Genomic DNA, 9,921 nt, shown 5'->3' on the forward strand with positions numbered 1-9,921 from the left:
GACTAAAAGCAGGACTAAACCAGGTCTAAACCAGGACTAAACCAGGACTAAACCAGGTCTAAACTAGGTCTAAAACCAGGTCTAAAACCAGGACTAAAACCAGGACTAAATCAGCACTAAAACCAGGACTAAAACCAGGTCTAAACCAGGTCTAAAATCAGGTCTTAACCAGGTCTAAACCAGGACTAAACCAGGTCTAAACCAGGATCTAAAACCAGGACTAAAACCAGGACTAAAACCAGGACTAAACCAGGACTAAACCAGGACTAAAACCAGGACTAAAACCAGGACTAAAACCAGGACTAAACCAGGACTAAACCAGGTCTAAACCAGGACTAAACCAGGACTAAACCAGGACTAAAACCAGGACTAAAGCAGGACTAAACCAGGGCCAATTTGAAGAGAACAAAGGATGTGGTTGCTACCTTCATGTAGTTTTAAAAAACATGACAATATCAAGTAATCCAAAGTATTCAGATTACGTTACTCACCTTAAGTAATTTAATGGATTCTGTTACAAACTACATTTTGGGGGATGTAATCTGTAATCTGTAGGGGAATACATTTTAAAAGTCACCTTCCCAACACTGTCTGCAACCCAGGAGGACGACTTTAGTTTTACATCTTTCTAATGAGCTGGTGATTTTGGACAGTTTTCTGCTGTTCGTGCTGTTTAAAGTGATTATATTGTATTAAACTGAATAATCCCAGTCTTGACCTCCAGTATGGCGGCCAAAACATTAACTCACGTGACTGCCACGTCACACACAAATCCTTAATATAAAATCATTTCACTAAATATTTTGTCTTCGTGACCGTTTCATCTTGCTCCTACCCTGCTCCCTCTCCCCTTCTCTCCTTACCTTGTTTGGAGTTTCCTGGGCGGATCCCAGTTACTCACCTGCTGAGCTCCTCTCCTGATCCTCATCACTCATTTTAATTATCATCATTATTATTATTATTATTTTGCTTGGTAGGATAGTACCTGTGGTAAAATAGTTCCTATCATTCTAAAGTATTTCTCAGAGTCAAGTGTGTGTTTGTGAAGTAAAGTATATTTTAATATTGTCAACATAAACCTTCTTTTATTTGTGTTTCATGCTGTTTCTGAAGTTTACACTTTAAAAATACCACATTTTCCATTACTTATTGTTAGATGTTTATAAATCAATAAATTCCAATACGCCCCTGGAGATGTTTTGATAGTTGAAGAAAAGATCCAGCAGAAGGCAGCAGTGTGGAGTATTTGCACATGGAGCTGTCCGAGGTTCTGAAATGACACTTGACGTGGGATGGGGCACAATGGGACAAAGTCACATGACTGCAGACATGGTCTTATTGGATTGAACACATACATGCTGAGTGTTTGGTGATGGGGTGATGTAGGCAGGGACGATAGGCAGGATCTTCACCCTCACAAGGGATGGCGAGGGTCTATAACACCACGTGTAGCTTTAATTTATAAAACATTTCTTCTTCTTCAAAATGCTGTCACTGTTCTGGCTTCATAAACAGGTTGGTAGAGTCGCCAAACATTTAATTCAAGTAGGCTAAGTACTTTGAATTAATATTACAAATAAAATTATAAGTTGGGATTAAAAACAAATGTATTTGTAAAAAAAACAAAAAAAGTAAAAGTAAGAGTAATTGTAATTTACAGATTTATAAACATCTAACATTGTGGAAGTGTAAACTTCACAAATGAAAGAGCCAATCGTATCTGAAACAGCACTTCAAGAAACACAAATGAAAGAAGCTTTATGTTGACCATATTAAAATCAACTTTTCATATACATTTTAAAATACTGGTGTAGGATGTTTCATGTAGAGATGAATCTGATATGGTGATAATGATAATTTATTCATTTATTAGGTATTTAATTCAATGAAACTGGAAATTAAAACAAGGAAAAGATGACCTTTTTTATAAGCCTTTTTTTTTTTTTTTTAATCTCTTTTTGGCATGTTATATGTGGAAGCTTCTGTTACACACACACACATTTAAACATTTTTGACCAGAAAAGCTGCAAATGTATCTAGTATGCACTAATATAGTAAAACAACTACAACAACAACAAACAGTAGATAATGCTATTAAAACACAGTTATAGCAAAAAGATTTTTTAGTTCCACTTTACATTTGCCCTCATGAAAGTTACTGAAAACAAACTGAAGGAAAAAAAGTGTAAAGATGTAGCATTGATTATTATTTTATATGATTTCAAGAGTGCACCACTTTCACCTATAAAAACGTTTTTAAAAAGCATCTGCTTCTGTGCTAATTCTTGTGTTGGTTCAGAGTAAAAATGCATACAAATTGAAAAGTAAAATATTTGGTTCTTTTCAAAAGTGAGAAGTGGTTTCAGCCAACTCTTGGACAAATGTAAAGCAGTAGTCAGCCAGTAGTGTAAAGCTTGATATTTGAATGCACTTGTGGTATATTTGTCTGCACTGACTCGAACAGCTGCGTTAAACTCTACATAGACATCATTTCCAGTGTAGACGCCTAAAGCCTGGACCTGATCTTTGGTCAAGACCTTGTCCTTTCTTTTGTTGTATTTGTCATTTGCACAAGACTCTGTTTTCTACCACATATCTTTGAATAACTCTGTCAGGGAATTTACCCTAAGACATCAAATTACATTAAATAAGACACACCAAAACGAGACGGCTTAGTATTTACTTGCGCAAGGAGAGAGCTGTCCGAACACTGTCTGACCCTCCTCTGACAGCTACTCCCCAACAGCAGCTTTTATTGCAGTCATTTCACAGATAACAGTACAGTACATTATGTTATATCACACAATGGTTACAGTGATCACATGCCAACAATCTTTAGGCTAAACCACCCTCCCATTTCACACTTGATCACAGGCTCCAGGTGATAAACAATTTGGTCAGTTTTCTCCCAAAAACTTATGCTAAACCACATGAGGGAAAAAAACCCTTAGTTGTCTTCTCATGGGCGACTCAGTAGATTAGCTTAATGAGTCAGGAGTTCTTGTACTAAGACATATGATATACATATGGAAAAACCCAAAAACGCAATTGTTAATAACTTTAATCACACACACAAATGATTATGATTTTAAATGATTCATAATATTTAAAATAACAGAAATTCTTTCACAAACTCATTATTGTTCATCTCTCTGGGGAAGTTTTCATTCTCCACCTTTTCAGCCATTGCCTCACTGCAGCCGTCGTACATGTCGTCAACCGATTTGTCCATCATACTCAGGGAGATAATGATAGACTCCTGGACAATTTAAGAGCAAACAGATCAAATAAATTATAATTCTTAAACCGTGATATCTGAGAATTTTTATACTGAATTCCATAAACATGACCTACCTGTAACTGGACATGTTCAAGCAAAACACAGCTTTTACTGCACAACTGTAATGATTCATTCTTAATTACAACCAAACTGGACATCGTGTTTTGGTTCTAAAGATGGTTACCCAATCAGAAAGATCTCTGATTTGTGTTGCCAGTTTCAAAGCTGAAATCCAGTTTTAAACCTAAAATGCGGTCTCTGATCTGAGCGGTCACTACCTAAACCCCAGCACTGCAGCCTCTGCAGCTCAGTGTATGTGTCCATATACTGACAATGAGGACAACTTGTGTGTGTCCTCAATCTATAGATTAAAGCCATACAGAAACATACAGTTTCTTTTAATACAACTATAGAATAAAACAGGATTTTGGTTAAATTGCGGATACAAGCGCTTGAAATGAGTTTCCTTCACAGGGTGGCTGGGCGCTCCCTTAGAGATAGGGTGAGGAGCTCAGTCACACGGGAGGAGCTCGGAGTAGAGCCGCTGCTCCTCCACATCGAGAGGAGCCAGTTGAGGTGGCTCGGGCATCTGTCTTGGATGCCTCCTGGGCGTCTCCCTCAGGAGGTGTTCTGGGCATGTCCCACTGGGAGGAGGCCCCGGGGAAGACCCAGGACACACTGGAGGGACTATATCTCTGGACTGGCCTGGGAACACCTCGGGGTTCCCCCGGAGGAGCTGGAGGACGTGTCTGGGGTGATGGAAGTCTGGGAGTCCCTGCTTAGAACTGCTGCCCCCGCAACCCGGCCCCGGATAAGAGGAAGAAAATGGATGGATGGATGTCCATTGGCTAAATTAGAAAAAAATGAAATAAGCCAAATATCTTAAGAGTTTGAATCAAAAACCCTTACCGTTGGAAAAGAAGTCATCACCAGACAAAGCGTCAAAGCCAGCACTGTGGTCTCCATGTCTGTGAACTAAAGCACAAAGAAGAATGTAAAAAAAAACATATCTGAGTTATAAGAATAAACCTGATGTTGTTACCTCAGGTCCAGTGTGGTCTCTGCAGGTCACCACTGCTCTGCCCTTAAATACATAAAACCATGATGGGGTTTTGCACTTGAAAGAAAAAACAAACAAAACACACACACACACACATTTACGTGGTACAGTTAGAGCATCAGTGTTTACTGACACCAGCCTTTGTGCTAGTTGCTCTTGTGTTATTTCAGTACAAAGAAAATGAAGTGCATTCCCTGCAGTCTTTCATTAGGCTACTGTACCACCGACTATAGTCCCACTAACTGAGTTGGCCATGCATGGGCCACATTGAACAAACTTTATTGTTTCAGAGATTGTGGATTGTTGTTGCACACCAGGATGTACACATTATCAAAGACAAAAGGAAGTCTGAGCCTTTTACTGGATTTCCAAAGCTTCAGATTGGTGGAAGAAGTGGATTTCTGCAGCTTAACGGGGCAGTACTTAATCAATCCATATAATAATTACATATGAATGTATTTTTACATCACTATAGTTCTGATTAAAGCACAAGTTTGTGTATTGTTGATTAGAATTAAGCCTTGTTTCCTGTACAGGGCGGGTCGGGGGCAGACTTCTCGAGGTACAACCTTCCAAAGGAGTCTGGCACAGTTCGGACTTGGGACCTGCTCAAACTGCATGTACCAGGACACGGCACCTTTGTGAGCTGCCAGACACACAGCAATGCTGCTGCACAGTTTAGGGCACAAAGCAGCACACAGTAAGACTCAATAGAGCAAGGGACTGATTCACTGCTTGTGGTGCATTAAGGCGCCACAGGACGCAGTGGGAACTTTTGGAGGCACTCTCTGTTTAATCTGGTTCGTATAAGAAAAACATAATCAACATGTGCCTCTACTCAGTCCAGTCTGTGGTTCAGCCCAAACTACAGAGGAGAAGACAATGGACAGTTAGCATCTCACCAGACATCTTCATATGAATGAATTAAACAATGGTACAGCACAAGAGCTCAAAATCAACTTAAATAAAAGAAAAACATAATCACAAATGTGAATAAAGGCAGAATAATAACAAAAGGACACTTAAATCAATGATTACAACAGATGACTGACCTCTCCCAATAACGGACTTACAAAGGGAAGAGGAAACGGTCAGACCCTGGATTTATACGGGGACAAGGCCACAGTGGAGCTGACCAAAATAAATCACTTTTATGGTACAAGCATGAAACTTTGCCAGATTACTAACTAACTAACTTACACCATCAGGACTAATATTTCTGGATATGGAACCAAGTTTAATTTAACACTGGAGCTGAGAACTGCGTCTTTTACAAAATAGACGACATGAAAACGAGGCTGTCATAAAAAACACTGCGTAATCCCTTTCTTATAGTCGAATTTGATTAGTTATCAATTTTGTAAAGCTGAACAACTGTTTTTGTCTAAACTCCAATGCATTAAGGAGGGAACGTGACAGTTTTCCTTGAGAATGTAAGGGTTGTGCAGGTTCATAAAGTTAAATTCATAAAATATTTTATCTTTCAAAGCCATATTTATTGGGTTTTGGAAAACAAAACATTTACACTGATCAGAGAACAGTGTTTGGGGTGAAATTGTCTGCCTTTAAAAAACACAGAAATGAAAACTGTGCTGTGGTAAAAAATAAATACAACGTGAAGTGATACTGGCAGAATCAGCGTTTTAGTATGTGACTCTGAGAAAGCAGAAGTGTTTGATGAACCCCAGCTTCTAAGAAAGAAAGGAAGCAAAAATATCTGTTTTGGGAAAAAAAATTCACATACTTCATCACAGACTCGTCTGTTCTGTTATCAGCCCAACTGGTTTTGTTTAGACTCAAGTCATAAGCACATCATGGGCCTCCATAACCAGACCCCTCCACACCTCACTGACCTCCTCCAGCCCCTCCATCTGTCCTGCACACTCTGATCAGCCGACTCAAACCTTCTCACTCCCACACTCAGATCAAAGCTTTTCTGTTGGACAGAGTAAGAATAATTGAAATTTACTGTTTTATAAAAATATTAAATTAAATATAGTAATAATGCAAAATGTGGAATTTTTCAAGAACAAACTTCACAAATGAAAAACTCAGTCATCAAAGAATTACATCATTGTTGTCAGAGAATCAGTGTTTAACCACACCGGCCTTATAGTAAATACTATCCAGACAGACATTCACATACACATGGACAGCGGCTCACAGCAACATCAAAAGGAAATTCACACAGGAGCTTTACATCACGAGCCATAACTTCGATCGGGCCCATCGGGACTCTAGGAGCGGTGGCACTACAATAAAGCCACACATTAAATTATAAACTTGCAATTGTAATTAGAGAACAGCGGTTGTTTACCTGTGTGCGACAAGGCGGAGCCCTATCCCGAAAGAGCACCAAGGTCAGAGAACGAGACGCTACGGGGAGTGCCCTTTTATAAGTCCAGGCACCACCTGGTGGCAGAAGGCAGCAGGCGCGCACTGCTACACAAGCAAACTAAGGCTACGTTCAGACTGCAGGGCTCAATTCCGATTTTTTGTGAAATCCGATGTTTTTGCGAGGTCGTTCACATTTCCAATTAAATGCGACTTGTCTGTGACTTCAGTGTGAACGGTAAACGCCCGAAAGTGTCCCGCATGCACACTGGAGGACACGATGACGTCAACCCCATGCGTCAACCGCAGCGAGCGTGCTCTCTGTTTACGGAAGTTGTCCAAATATGGTCGCGAGCATTGAACACCTGGCGATTTTACAGTTCCAGTTTCCGCCTGCTTCAGCGCAGAATAGTGACGTTTGTCACTTGTTAATGACGTGTAGGTCGGATGGATGCGCTTTGGCCGTTCAGACTGAAGTCGCATGTCAAAAGATCGGATATGTATCGGATTCAGGAGCACATATCCAAGTGGCCTGGGTCACATTTGAAAAATTCGGATGTGGGCCGTTCAGACTGTCATTAAAAGATCGGATACAGGTCACATAGAAGCCAAAAAATCAGATTTGGGTCACTTCAGGCTGCAGTCTGAACGCAGCCTAAGTCCAAGCAATGTAACTTTTACAAACTGAGACCACTACACAAAGGCTGCCATTTCTAAAATCTAACGTGGAGATAGAACACTGAACTTCATACCTGCTCAGAAACCTCCACTGAACAGATTTACCAAGGAATGCAACTTTTGCTACTTGAGTGTATGCACTGGAAAGTGTGTCGTAAAAGCACTTCACAGTGGAGATGCTGGGGATTGAACCCAGGACCTCATACATGCGAAGCATGCGCTCTACCACTGAGCTACATCCCCTACATTTTATTGTTGTTATCACAACAGATACTTTTCTGCTTAACCGAGTGGAAAAATGTCCAAAGTGTAATCAACAAATCCTTGCTTCACTCAAATAGACATTCTCTGGATTCAAACCTGCACAGGGTCATGACAATGGATTTCGGGCTCGTCGCCTTAGCACACAGCAACAACAACACAAGCTGCTGCATGCTTTTAGTTGCTTTAAAACAAAGATGAAGGACAAAGCTCTCCTAGAATATTGAGTCTGCTTTGAATAGTTCCATGTCAGATCATCAATGGTGAAAGAAAGACTCGACTGTGTTAAGTAAAAGTACACATGGGCCCAGTCAAGCAGAAGTATACGACAAGGCCAAAAATTCAAGTTAATGCATCTGATATAAAAATGTATTCAACAGATACATATGTACTCTAGTTTATGAAACTGTTGACCTTTTTTCTGTACCATTTTTGGTTTTAAAGTTCCATACATTTTAAACAGACCTGGGTGTTACTCCAAATACAAAGACTGCTCAAAGTGGGAATGAAACGGCCCATATTTGGTGATTTTCTCTTTCTCTGTGTTCTAATGTTGTTTCCTGAACACAAACACACACACACACAAGTCCAGGTGAGTTTGTGAGGACAGAACAACATTGTAAGACGTCTTAGAGCTCTAGAGTCAAGTGTTTCTATGTGAATAGCATTGATCCTGGTGCTCTTGGCAAACACTATCAAATCATTCTTGTGTCCACAGCCAATCAAAGGTTTGGACACAAAAGGTTGAGGCACAAAAGGTTGAGGCAAACTCTGCTTTCGATTTCTGTAACTTCTTCTCGTGAGCAAAATGCTCTAGTTGTCTCAGGTTTTTGAAGGGTTCCTTCTCCAGACAGCATGTTTCAGCTCCTTTCACAGATGTTCAGTAGAATTGAGATCTGGGCTCACAGAAGAACACTCCTGAACAGTCCAACAGTCTGTTCTTAGTCATTCTTGTGTGTTTTTAGCTGTGTGTTTTGGTTCATTATCCTGTTGGAAGACCCATGACCTATGACTGAGACTGAGCTTTCTGACACTAGGAAACACATTTTGTTCCAAAATACCTTGATAGTTTTGAGATATTGTTGTATTTTGCACAGATTCAAGACACTCTGTGCCAGATGCAGCAAAACAGCCCCAGAACAAAAACAAATCTCCTCCATGTTTCACAGTGGGGACAGTGTTCTTTTCTTGGTCTGCTTCATTTTTGCATCTGTGAACATGTGAAAGAGCTCCAGTTTTGTCTCATCTGTTCCAAAAATATTCTCCCAGAAGCTTTGTGGTTTGTCCATACGCATTGAGGCAAATTCCAATCACCCTTTTTATGATTTTCTCTCAGCAGTGGTGTCCTCACATGAAGTCCACTTTGGCTCAAACACTGATGGATGGTGTGATCTGACACTCATGTACTTTGCACTTCAAGTTCACATTTTATTTCTTTGCAGGTTGTTCTGGGCTCTTTGGTTCCATTCGTATGATCCATCTCTTCAATTTGTCATAAATATTTCTCTTGCAGTCACGTCCAGGGAGGTTGGCTTCAGTCCTGTGGACCTTAAACTTGTGAAGAACATGTGTAACTGTAATCACAGGAACATCAAGCTGCTTGGAGATGGTCTTATTGTCTTTATCTTTAACCTTCTTGTCTATCATTTTCTTTCTAGTCTCCTGACACAGTTCTCTTCTTCTCTTTCTCTGGTCCATGTTCAGTGTTGTGTCCATCATGTCTCCAAACACAATGACACATGTCGCCCTTTAAACAGACACACTGACTGAGGACAAGTTTGAAGAACCTGTGATGCAGATTAGAGACACACCCAAGTTTAACATGTCCCTATTGTTCAGTTACTTACACTCTTTTCTAGGGGAACCATCATTTTTGTCCAGGTCAGTTTCTAGGCCTGTTGAACAAATACTCAAAAACAGTGTCTGATTTTCACTGAGCCAACGATATTCATTTTGTCTTCTTATGTACTTGAACTTCTTGGGTTCTTTTTAAAGACAATACAGTAAAGTGGATTTGCCTTGTTGATATGTTTCAGCTGCTGCAGCATCTTCAGAACTGTCCCCGGTGTTGGTGGTGATGTGTCGTATATCAGCTGTTGTTAATTCCTGTAGGCGTGGTCAACCTGATGGACCTGGCAGTGTCCTTTTTGTGTTCTGGTGAGTCTCCCTGATGTTTCCTTTTCGCACTCCTTTTGGTGTTCCTTTTTTCGGATGTGAAATGCCCAGCCAGTTTCCCCTATGTATGATTTATTACATGATGAGCATTGGATTTCATACAGTATATGGCGTTGCATTTTTGTTCTTGTGG

At 40.2% G+C, this 9,921-nt stretch overlaps 1 non-coding gene across 1 annotated transcript; it reads right to left on the reverse strand.

The window, feature by feature from the left end:
- Nucleotides 1-7,523: 7,523 nt before the first annotated feature.
- trnaa-cgc (transfer RNA alanine (anticodon CGC)) lies at nucleotides 7,524-7,595 on the reverse strand. Its single transcript has one exon. It is a non-coding gene; the product is annotated as a tRNA-Ala (tRNA).
- Between the last annotated feature and the right edge of the window lie 2,326 nt (nucleotides 7,596-9,921).

This window comes from Boleophthalmus pectinirostris, unplaced genomic scaffold, assembly GCF_026225935.1.
Source record: "Boleophthalmus pectinirostris isolate CB_2022bp ecotype Guang Dong unplaced genomic scaffold, ASM2622593v1 HiC_scaffold_23, whole genome shotgun sequence".
In the NCBI taxonomy this organism is placed as follows: domain Eukaryota; kingdom Metazoa; phylum Chordata; class Actinopteri; order Gobiiformes; family Gobiidae; genus Boleophthalmus; species Boleophthalmus pectinirostris.